Raw genomic sequence first — 12,602 nt, 5'->3', positions numbered from 1 at the left:
ATGTGGACATGCTTATCATCCTGGTCCAGGAAAGGCCCGAAATTTGGGACCAAAGGGATACAAACTATGCTAACCGGGCAAGAAAAGAGGCTGCATGGAGGAGCATATGTGGGTCCCTATTCCCAAATTATGATCAGCGGCCATGTGAGGTCCAGAGCCAAATAAGTAAGTACACTCATGTTTTTACATTAATTTTTATGTGAAACTGCAGTACCTAAGTGATTTTAATCACATTTAAATATGTTGTTTATTCTAGATATTTATTTATTGCAGCACCATTAATTCCATGGTACTGGCCATGAGAAACGGGTTACATACAGGGTTATTATAGATGTCCCTGAGGCCGGTTTCACACGTCAGTGGCTCTGGTACGTGTGATGACAGTTTCCTCACGTACCGGAGACACTGACTCATGTAGACACATTAAAATCAATGTGTCTCTGCAGATGTCAGCGTGTTTTCATGGACCGTGTATCCGTTTGCAAAACACGGAGACATGTCAGTGTTCGTGGGAGCGCACGGATCACACGGAACTATTAAAGTCAATGGGTCCATGTAAACACGTACCACACACGGATGCTGTCCGTGTGCCGCCTGAGGACCACACGGAATAGCGCTACAGTAAGTGCTGTCCCCTGTGTGTGGTGCTGAAACCGCCATTCATGCGTTCTGTCCTGCTCGGCTGAAAGCAGCGCTTGCAGGAGAGAAGGGATGAAAAATCAAGTTGTTTTTTTTGTTAAAAATAAAGTTTGGGGTCACCTCCCGCCTCTAACCTCCCGTGCGCCCGCCCGCTTGCAGAGAAATACTCACCCAGCTCCTGCGACGCCTCCTCTCAAAGCAGGCAGCTAGTCCTGTGTGAGCAGTCACACATAGGGGTGGAGCCGCATATTCATCACTGTAATGAGCGGTACCACGTGACCGCTCACACAGGACAAGCTGCCGGCGCTGAGAGGAGGCATTGCGGGAGCTGGGTGAGTAATTCTCTGCAAGCTGGCGGGCGCACGGGGAGTGAGAGACGGGAGGTGACCCCAAACTTTATTTTAAACAAAAAAAACCTTGATTTTTCATCCCTTATCTCTTGCAAGCGCTGCTTTCAGCCGAGCAGGACAGAAGGGATGAATGCCGACTTCAGCACCACATGCAAGGGACAGTGCAGTCTCTCCTGCAAGGTCCGTGTGGTCCTCAGGCGGCACACGGCTGCCACACTGATGTGCCACGTGAGCACACGGACACGAATAACTCCGGTACCGATTTCTCCGGTACCGGAATTATCTGGACGTTTGAGACTGGCCTTACAGTAAACAACTGAAAAATGTCATACTGGTATAGAGGGGAGAGGACTCTGTCCTTGTGGCCTTACATTCTCTGATGATCCCCTTGTTTGTTTTTAAAAGTTTAGATTAAACAAATGCAGCTTCCTAGGCTACACTACAATCTGTGTAAGCAATTACACCTTGTGTTACCACTGTGCACAATGGCCTAACACATTATTTTACTCTCTTTCCTTGCAGTGGAAGATGTTATGACAAGATGGCGGAGCATAAGAGATCAGGATAGGAGGGAAAGGCAGCAGCGGGCTAGGAGTGGGGCAGCAGCTCTGGCCCAAAAAAAAAATATATATCTATTATGACAGACTGTCGTTTTTGGATCCCAGTATGGATCTCAGACCGTAAGTACACACCTCACAACACATTACACGTATGTTTTCAATGGTCAGACATTAATTTTTTTTTTCTTTCCCATACTTTCATAACAGAACACAGTCCAACCTCACTGAGAGGGAGACAGGATCTGACTCTGAGGTTGTGATTGATCCAGTTGGGGAAGGTGAAGAGGTGGCTGTCCCATCTTCTACTCCTTCAAGGTGCATCCCTCCAGGATCCTCTTCATCTGGCCATCAAGCTCCAGCAGCAACTGCCCAAAATGAGGCCCCACCACCCACAGCAGCAGCAGTACAAGGAAGCCAGGATGATCCTGGAAACAGCAGCAGCCCTACTGTGCCACTGGAGATGTCCCCACAGGCTGCTGTCATTTCAAGGCGTGCCCGCCGAAGGAGAGATCTCCAAGAAAGTCGGAGGAATGTGGATGCTGGGGTCCTTAACTATCTCCAAGGGCTACTCAGGATGAGCGGGAGGAGTCATATGCGAGGAGCCTGGCCCGATACCTACGACCTACGTCCCCTACCCCGTGAGGTGAGGCTATGTGTGAGAGAGTGTCTTCATATCCTTATTGATGCATGCACCCCCCAAATGACCCATATGAGTTGTTTGAATTTATTGAGCATTGGCAGCTCTCATCACACAATGTCCTGCGGCTGCCAAGATCTCAACAGGTGCATGCTCAACAGGGATTTGAAGCACCTCCTCCACATGTGCCTACACCTAAACCCCTTCCCACCCAAGACCCACCAAGGCAACCTCAGTACCATATGCCAGCCTACCATCAACCTTCCCAATATGGCCACTTGTCCAGACCCAGTGCTGGAGGCTGGTCCCAACCTGGGTTTGTACGACATGGCCATATTGGGGGTGGCTATGAGTCAAGGCCATATTACCACTAACATGAGGGCCAGGGTCAATTCCCTTATGGGCAATACCCAACTGGCCAATATGATCAAGGCCTGTATTTGGATCCGGCCCATACAGCATCCACACAGGGTGAAGGACAATTGGCCCAACAAAGGCCACCTGAGCAGGACCCTGAGCTTCCGCCATCACCTCCATCAACAATCAGAAATCTGTAACAACTCTTTCATTGTGTTCGGCTTTTTGCCGCATAACCATGTTTTTGTTTAGTTTGTGCAGTAATAGCACTTTGTTATGTTGTTGATAAAAACAAAAACCCAAAAACAAAATTTGGAGACAAATCCAGAAGAAAAAAATATGGTTTTACGTTCACACCAAAAGGCTTTTGCTATAATTAAAATATATAGTAAAAAGCCAATTGACGTTTGTGTGACAATCATTTATACATCACACACATATGCTCTGTTCATAACCATCTGGTAATTAAGTAAATACAACACACAGAGTTCAGTATTTAAAGTAAAATGTTCTTTTATGCAGATAATATAGTTATAAAGTAATAAATCATAACTGAGAAACAGCATAATCCTGCCAGGGAGTACCACCAGGAGAAACAAAATAATTTGTGAAAATATCTCTCACTTTTAGTCCAGAAAGGGGACGGCGCGGAGGAGGGCCATGGGGTGTAGGCCTACTCACATTGGGCAACAGTTCTTCACCAATAGCAGATGAGGAGCAATCATGAAATCTAGTAAAATTGTGCAAAAGAACACACGCTTTAATTACTTCATTAATAGTAGCCTCACTCAGCTGAATGGCAGACTGGAGGACACACCATTTGGCACACAGAATCCCAAAGGCACACTCCACCAGTCTATGCGCCCTGGAAAGCCTCAAATTAAAAACACGCCACCGGTGGTCCAGGTTGCACCTGGGATATGGCCTCATGACATGCCTTGTCAATTGGAAGGCCTCATCTCCCACAAGAACATATGGCACTGCTTCAGCATTGTAGCCTGAGAGTTGTCGTGGTGGTGGAAGGTCAAACTGGTTTTCACGTAGTCGCCGACCCATAATGGACTAATTGACCCTAGAGTCTCCAGTTTGCACATAGGCCCCAATATCTACAATTATAAACCTGTAGTTACTGTCAACTACAGCTAACAGAACTACTGAGAAAAACTGCTTATAATTGTGGAATTGGGAGCCAGAGTTCGGCGGCTTACGCACCCTCATAGGTCTCCCATCCAGGGCTCCAATGCAGTGTGGGAAGTCAAAAGTGTCATTGAATCCACGGGCTATTTTGAGTCAATCATCCAGTTTTGGCTCAGGCATGTAAAGTTCCTGGAGTTTAGCCCATATTTCACTACATGTTGAGCGCACAATGCCAGAAATCGTGGACCGCCCAATGAGAAACTCCAGGTGTAGTCCCGCATAAGACAATCCAGTTGACAGGAAGCTGAAAGGACAGAAAAAATAATATTAGGTAGGTAACAATAGTTAACACAAAACATGAAGAAGCACAAGTATGTTGTAGATTGGAAAACACAGGAATAACACTGAATTTTTTTAAAATGTACCTAGGGTACATAAGTAGAACATTACAAATACATATTTTGGATGTGCTTATGCCCTAATTTACACATATAGTTCAAAAGACCTGCTAGCAAACAACCCTAAAGAAAAACATCATCAACATACAGCATGTGAGGATGTTGAATACATACCGTAAGGTAAGGAGAAGACGCTCCTCTGCGGATATGCTTTTTCGCATCCTGGTGTCCTGATACGTGAGTCCTGGACGTACTGTCTCCAACAAGATATCAAATGTTGGTATTGTCATTCGACAGTATAGGTAGAACTTATCAGGATGTGCACGCAGAGCTGTAAAGAGCCTCTGGAAATGGCCTTTGGTGAGGTGTTGGGTCAAAAGAGGATGCACCCACAATCTTCTTCTCCTTCACGGATAAACAATCACAGGGTATGGCTGCCCAAACCGACGCGACAAGACCCAGTTAAATAACACACGCTGAGTTGGGGTGAAGTGCAGTAGGTCAGACATGGTGCAAACATTACCACAACACACCAACAGATGCACAAACACAAAATGGCCATATGGGAGAGTGCCACCTGTTGTAGAGGCCTTAAATAGGGTTGCTGATGCTGATTTCAAATAATTTCAGGCTCCAAAACCGTTAAATGTCCATTTTGTCAGGTTGCATGGAAAAAACGCAGTACGGATGTCATACGGATTACATACGCAACATTACATGCGCAAAATACGCGACCACAGCTTGCCAACGGATTACATAGGGAACACTATTTGCCATCTTCCATCTACACACTGGGAGCCCTGGGATATACTTCACCTGTGGGAAGTTATACCATCTAGCTGCCATAACATCACCCCAGAGGACCCTTTAAAGCAGCATTGGTCCCCACTGACCGAATACCACAGGTGGCGTCACGAACATAAACTTTATTCAATTTCTGTTTTACATGGGTGCCCAGGGCCATGGACCGGGTCACCGCCACCGTGACATCCCCCTGTGAACACCAGACCCAGTACTGGCGGGCAACTCACTAGTCAGTAGCAGATGAGCAGTGACACAGGGCTGAGAAGCTAGTCTTGCCATAGTCTGGTAAGTGACAATAACTAGTATATGGCTGTCCTGAGACCAGGTGAGGTGGAGGTTGACTGTCGGGGCTGTGTTCGCAGACAAGATGCGCAATATGCATGGATGGGACAGATAGAAAAGTTGACTGCTGAAGATAGTGTGTGTATAAAAGGAATTGTGACTGGGACCAGTGCAAAAAACTGCAACTTTTGGAGTAGCAGGGTGCATGTGATACTGTATGCCTAGGCAGCAGTAGCGTAGCTACCGGGGGGGCAGAGGCAGCCATCGCCCCGGGCCCCGCGCTCTGAGGGGGCCCACCCGGAGCTACGCTACTGTAACTGCATCGGCGTGCACAGCGCGCCGATACAGATACATTCTGCGACAGGGCAGGGAGAATCAATCTCCCCGCTCTGCCGCTATAGGGCCCCTGGGCAGGCGGGGGGGGGGGGGGGGCCGGTGCCAGCAGTGGGCCCCCCACCCATCATCGCAATGACTTGGACAAAGAACTGACATCATACAAGTCGATAGTCACCAATCAGGAATATGAGGACTTTTAAAACCAAGTTACAATCTCTGGAGGAATCTATAATTTTGGTAAAGAAAAGAAAATTTAACAGAGATTTATTTGATTATACCAATGACCAGGTTTATGAATGGGGCAGGTGGGAGAGACAACCAGTCACACCCAGATCTATTCTCAAAAAACGCAATCGTGAATCATCATTCACACGTCGTAGTCAAGTCACATTCTCCTCTTCGGATCCTGAATCGTCTGACACATCGGTGCGCCCATCCAGTCGAGACATTGATCCACCTGCATTCAATGAGAACTTTAACCCCTTTACCCCCAAGGGTGGTTTGCACGTTAATGACCGGGCCAATTTTTACAATTCTGACCACTGTCCCTTTATGAGGTTATAACTCTGGAACGCTTCAATGGATCCTGGTGATTCTGACATTGTTTTCTCGTGACATATTGTACTTCATGACAATGGTAAAAATTCTTTGATAGTACCTGCGTTTATTTGTGAAAAAAACGGAAATTTGGCGAAAATTATGAAAATTTCGCAATTTTCCAACTTTGAATTTTTATGCAATTAAATCACAGAGATATGTCACACAAAATACTTAATAAGTAACATTTCCCACATGTCTACTTTACATCAGCACAATTTTGGAACCAAATTTTTTTTTTGTTAGGGAGTTATAAGGGTTAAAAGTTGACCAGCAATTTCTCATTTCTACAACACCATTTTATTTTAGGAACCACATCTTATTTGAAGTCATTTTGAGGGGTCTATATGATAGAAAATACCCAAGTGTGACACCATTCTAAAAACTACACCCCTCAAGGTGCTCAAAACCATATTCAAGAAGTTTATTAACCCTTCTGGTGCTTCACAGGAATTTTTTGAATGTTTAAATAAAAATGAACATTTAACTTTTTTTCACAAAAAATTTAATTCAGCTCCAATTTGTTTTATTTTACCAAGGGTAACAGGAGAAAATGGACCCCAAACATTGTTGTACAATTTGTCCTGAGTATGCCAATACCCCACATGTGGGGGTAAATCACTGTTTGGGCGCATGGCAGAGATCGGAAGCGAAGGAGTGCCATTTGACTTTTCAATGCAAAATTGACTGGAATTGAGATGGGACGCCATGTTTCGTTTGGAGAGCCCCTGATGTGGCTAAACATTGAAACCCCCCACAAGTGACACCATTTTGGAAAGTAGACCCCCTAAGGAACTTATCTAGAGGTGTGGTGAGCACTTTGACCCACCAAGTGCTTCACAGAAGTTTATAATGTAGAACCGTAAAAATAAAAAATCATATTTTTTCACAAAAATTATCTTTTCGCCCCCAATTTTTTATTTTCCCAAGGGTAAAAGAAGAAATTGGACCCCAAAAGTTGTTGTACAATTTGTCCTGAGTACGCTGATACCCCATATGTGGGGGTAAACCACTGTTTGGGCGGATGGGAGAGCTCGGAAGGGAAGGAGCGCCGTTTGACTTTTCAAAGCAAAATTGACAGGAATTGAGATAGAACGCCATGTTGCGTTTGAAGAGCCACTGATGTGCCTAAACATTGAAACCCCCCACAAATGACACCATTTTGGAAAGTAGACCCCCTAAGGAACTTATCTAGAGGTGTGGTGAGCACTTTGACCCACCAAGTGCTTCACAGAAGTTTATAATGCAGAGCCGTAAAAATAAAACAAAATTTTTTTCCCACAAAAATTATTTTTTTAGCCCCCAGTTTTGTATTTTCCTGAGGGTAACAGGAGAAATTGGACCCCAAAATTTGTTGCCCAATTTGTCCTGAGTGCGATGATACACCATATGTGGGGGGAACCACTGTTTGGGCACATGGGAGGGCTCAGAAGGGAAGGAGTGCCATTTGAATGCAGACTTAGATGGAATGGTCTGCAGGTGTCACATTGCGTTTGCAGAGCCCCTAATGTACCTAAACAGTAGAAACCCCCCACAAGTGACACCATTTTGGAAAGTAGACCCCCTTAGGAACTTATCTAGATGTGTGCTGAGCGCTTTGACCCACCAAGGGCTTCACAGAAGTTTATAATGGAGAGCCGTAAAAATAAAAAAAAAAATCTTTCCCCCCAAAATTATTTTTTAGCCCCCAGTTTTGTATTTTCCCGAGGGTAAGAGGAGAAATTCGACCCCAAAAGTTGTTGTCCAATTTGTCCTGAGTACGCTGATACCCCGTATGTTGGGGGAAACCACCGTTTGAGCGCATGGCAGAGCTCGGAAGGGAAGGAGCGCCATTTGGAATGCAGACTTAGATGGAATGGTCTGCAGGTGTCACATTGCGTTTGCAGAACCCCTAATGTACCTAAACAGTAGAAACCCCCCACAAGTGACCCCATATTGGAAACTAGACCCCCCAGGGAACTAATCTAGATGTGTTGTGAGAACTTTGAACCCCCAAGTGTTTCACTACAGTTTATAACGCAGAGGCGTGAAAATAAAAAATCTTTTTTTTTCCCACAAAAAATATGTTTTAGCCCCGAGTTTTGTATTTTCCCAAGGGTAACAGGAGAAATTGGACCCCAAAAGTTGTTGTCCTATTTGTCCTGAGTACGCTGATACCCCATATGTTGGGGTAAACCCCTGTTTGGGCACACGGGAGAGCTCGGAAGGGAAGAAGCACTGTTTTACTTTTTCAACGCAGAATTGGCTGGAATTGAGATCGGACGCCATGTCGCGTTTGGAGAGCCCCTGATGTGCCTAAACAGTGGAAACCCCACAATTATAACTGAAACCCTAATCCAAACACATCCCTAACCCTAATCCCAACAGTAACCCTAACCACACCTCTAACCCAGACACACCCCTAACCCTAATCCCAACCCTATTCCCAACCGTAAATGTAATCTAAACCCTAACTGTAACTTTAGCCCCAACCCAAACTGTAGCCCTAGCCCTAACCCTAGCCCTAACCCTAGCCCTAACCCTAGCCCTAACCCTAGCCCTAGCCCTAACCCTAACCCTAGCCCTAACCCTAACCCTAGCCCTAACCCTAGCCCTAGCCCTAACCCTAACCCTAGCCCTAACCCTAACCCTAGCCCTAACCCTAACCCTAACCCTAGCCCTAACCCTAGCCCTAACCCTAGCCCTAGCCCTAACCCTAGCCCTAGCCCTAACTCTAACCCTAGCCCTAATGGGAAAATGGAAATAAATACATTTTTTTAATTTTTCCCTAACTAAGGGGGTGATGAAGGGGGGTTTGATTTACTTTTATAGCGGGTTTTTTAGCGGATTTTTATGATTGGCAGCCGTCACACACTGAAAGACGCTTTTTATTGCAAAAAATATTTTTTGCGTTACCACATTTTGAGAGCTATAATTTTTCTATATTTTGGTCCACAGAGTCATGTGAGGTCTTGTTTTTTGCGGGACGAGTTGACGTTTTTATTGGTAACATTTTCGGGTGACATTTTTTGATCGCTTTTTATTCCGATTTTTGTGAGGGCAGAATGACCAAAAACCAGCTATTCATGAATTTCTTTTGGGGGAGGCGTTTATACCGTTCCGCGTTTGGTAAAATTGATAAAGCAGTTTTATTCTTCGGGTCAGTACGATTACAGCGACACCTCATTTATATCATTTTTTTTATGTTTTGGCGCTTTTATACGATAAAAACTATTTTATAGAAAAAATAATTATTTTGGCATCGCTTTATTCTCAGGACTATAACTTTTTTATTTTTTTGCTGATGATGCTGTATGGCGGCTCGTTTTTGCGGGACAAGATGACGTTTTCAGCGGTACCATGGTTATTTATATCTGTCTTTTTGATCGCGTGTCATTCCACTTTTTGTTCGGCAGTATGATAATAAAGCGTCGTTTTTTGCCTCGTTTTTTTTTTTTTTTTCTTACGGTGTTTACTGAAGGGGTTAACTAGTGGACCAGTTTTATAGGTCGGGCCGTTACGGACGCGGCGATACTAAATATGTGTACTTTTATTGTTTTGTTTTTTTTATTTAGATAAAGAAATGTATTTATGGGAATAATATTTTTTTTTTTTTTCATTATTTTGGAATATTTTTTTTATTTTTTTTTACACATTTGAAAATTTTTTTTTTTTACTTTTTTACTTTGTCCCAGGGGGGGACATCACAGACCAGTGATCTGACAGTTTGCACAGCACTCTGTCAGATCACTGATCTGACAAGCAGCGCTGCAGCCTTCACAGTGCCTGCTCTGAGCAGGCTCTGTGAAGCCACCTCCCTCCCTGCAGGACCCGGATCCGCGGCCATCTTGGATCCGGGGCTAGAGCAGGGAGGGAGGGAGGTAAGACCCTCGCAGCAACGCGATCACATCGCGTTGCTGCGGGGGGCTCAGGGAAGCCCGCAGGGAGCCCTCTCCCTGCGCGGTGCTTCCCTGCACTGCCGGCACATCAAAGATGATCGCGGTGTGCCAGGGGTTAATGTGCCGGGGGCGGTCCGTGACCGCTCCTGGCACATAGTGCCGGATGTCAGCTGCGATAGGCAGCTGACACCCGGCCGCGATCGGCGGCGCTCCCCCCGTGAGCGCCGCCGATCGCGCTGGACGTACTATCCCGTCCATGGTCATAGGGGCCCACCCCACATGGATGGGATAGTACGTCCGATGTCAGAAAGGGGTTAAAACTCAATCACGTTATTATCGGAAAAATAAATCCAAGTCGTATTCTTCAAAAAACGGATCAAGAAACGCTCCAGGAGGGGCGGAACGAAACATTCCAAGCGCTCCCACCATCTTTCAGAATCGTCTCAGGAGCCAGAACAGAACCTTTCATTAAATGTCCTCAATCTGTCATCTACTGTTTTTTCTGATGCTGATATCAAATTGTTATCCCGCGGTTTGAATTTTGCACCCACCAATAAGGAACTGGATGTTTTTGCAACTCTAAAGGACATCAATAAATTTGTTCGAGATTTAACAGTCAAAAGACATTTTTATGAAGAGCATGATAAGGAAATTAATCCTACAAATATTTTTCTTCCCAATGATTTTTCCAAAAAAGATTTTTGTGAACAGTTCACACTTACCATGCTTTTGGACATGGACTCTGAAAAATCGCTAGTGAAGGACATAAATTCTATTCCATCCTTCAGGATAAAAAATCCCACTTTTTATCCAATCCAGTCCAGAACGGAGGCCATGGATCGTTTTCAGGAGTCAGTGGAAAGAGACATTTGTCATCTTATCAATGAAACAGCCTGTTTCTCAGAAAAATCCAATTTGTCCAGAAGTGAACGGGATTCTCTTGTGAAAATTAGAGCTAATTCAGACATAGTGATCAAAATGTCCGATAAAGGAGGGTCGGTGGTCATTTTGGATAAAGTTGATTACTTTAAAGCCATTCACGACATGCTTGCAGAAAGTGAAATATATAGTGTGTTGAAATCAGATCCCACTTCTGCATTCATGTTATTGATCAAGGAGCTTATTGATAATGGTTTTGAATTGGGTTTTCTTACCAGACAACAATCTGAACATCTTTTTGTTGATAACCCTATCATTCCTATATTGTATGCGCTACCGAAAACCCACAAAGGTGTCATTCCACCTCCCATGCGACCTATTGTTTCGGGTATAGGCTCATACAGTGAACACCTTGGGGAATGGTTGGATACCATTTTACAACCATTGGCACAACGTGTCCCAGGCTATCTTAAAGATTCTAGAGACGTTTTGAATATGTTTAAAGGGGTTTTATGGAATCAGCAATGGTCTTGGCTAACTTCTGATGTTTCTTCTTTGTACACTTCCATTCTACACAAGGTTGCACTTACAGCGGTTGAATTTCATTTGTTCAAGTACAGTAATTTTTCTCATGATTTTCAGTCTTTTATTTTATCAGTATTATCTTTTTTGTTATCACATAATTATTTTCTATTTGATGGCAAATTTTTCATTCAAACCAGTGGCGTGTCAATGGGTGCTAAATTTTCCCCTTCAGTCGCCAATCTAACAATGTCATGGTGGGAAGAACATTATATTTATTCCCACAATAATCCTTTTTTGGACAACATCAAATGGTATTCTAGATACATTGATGATTTATTGCTTGTGTGGGAAGGTAATCAGGAATCCATATCTAATTTTATTTTTTATATCAATAACAATCCGTTTAATCTAAAATTCACTTATTTATGGAATAAAAATCGTATTAATTTTCTGGACCTTTGCCTTGAGGGTATTCCTTCTGAAAACATCAGAAGTCACACATATCGAAAAGAAACTGCAGGTAACACCATTTTACATGCTAAAAGTTTCCATCCCCCACATACCATTCAGTCGATTCCTTTAGGTGAAGCCTTGAGAGCACGTAGAAATTGCAGTCTTGAATCCTCATTCAGCCGTGAAAAAACAACTATCAAACAGCGGCTTCACTACAGAAAATATCCTAATTGGACTTTGAACAGAGCCTTTAACATCGCTGATTCCAGACAGAGGTCAGAACTCATTGAACCTACAGTAATTGATAGTTGCACTCAAATAAATACTGTGTCCAACATAAATTCCCTTCGCAATGCGCATTCAGCACAGCCTGTGCTGGTTCTTACTTATAGTACTTTTTTCAAATCTGTCTCCCAAACTGTTACACGTAATCTAAATTTACTCAGAGATGACCATATCATGGATTCTATCTTGAAAGACGGCATCAGAATCGTATCAAGACGAGCCCCAACATTGGGGAATGCTTTATCGCCTAGTTTTTTACATTCCAAAAAAACTAAAAATCATGCAGATTGTTTGTCCATCACAGGTTGTTTCAAGTGCGGTTCGCACTCCTGTAAAACTTGTGCTTACATGAAAAAAAACGCATTTTTTAATTGCTCACAAAATTTAACCACTTTTCCCATAAAAAAATTTCTTAATTGCAACTCTGATCATGTGGTTTACATTGTAGAATGTATTGAATGTAAATTGTTCTATGTTGGATCTAC

At 43.8% G+C, this 12,602-nt stretch overlaps 1 protein-coding gene across 1 annotated transcript in view; it reads right to left on the bottom strand.

Annotated features, from left to right (window-relative positions):
- LOC138669989 (uncharacterized) overlaps positions 1–12,602 on the bottom strand; it is a 171,959-nt gene that overhangs the window by 62,635 nt on the left and 96,722 nt on the right. The gene's annotated exons all lie outside the window — the stretch shown is intronic.

This window comes from Ranitomeya imitator, chromosome 3 (assembly GCF_032444005.1).
Source record: "Ranitomeya imitator isolate aRanImi1 chromosome 3, aRanImi1.pri, whole genome shotgun sequence".
NCBI classification, from domain to species: domain Eukaryota; kingdom Metazoa; phylum Chordata; class Amphibia; order Anura; family Dendrobatidae; genus Ranitomeya; species Ranitomeya imitator.
The sequence above is the reverse complement of the archived record's forward strand: the minus strand, read 5'-3'. Positions and strand labels throughout refer to the sequence as shown.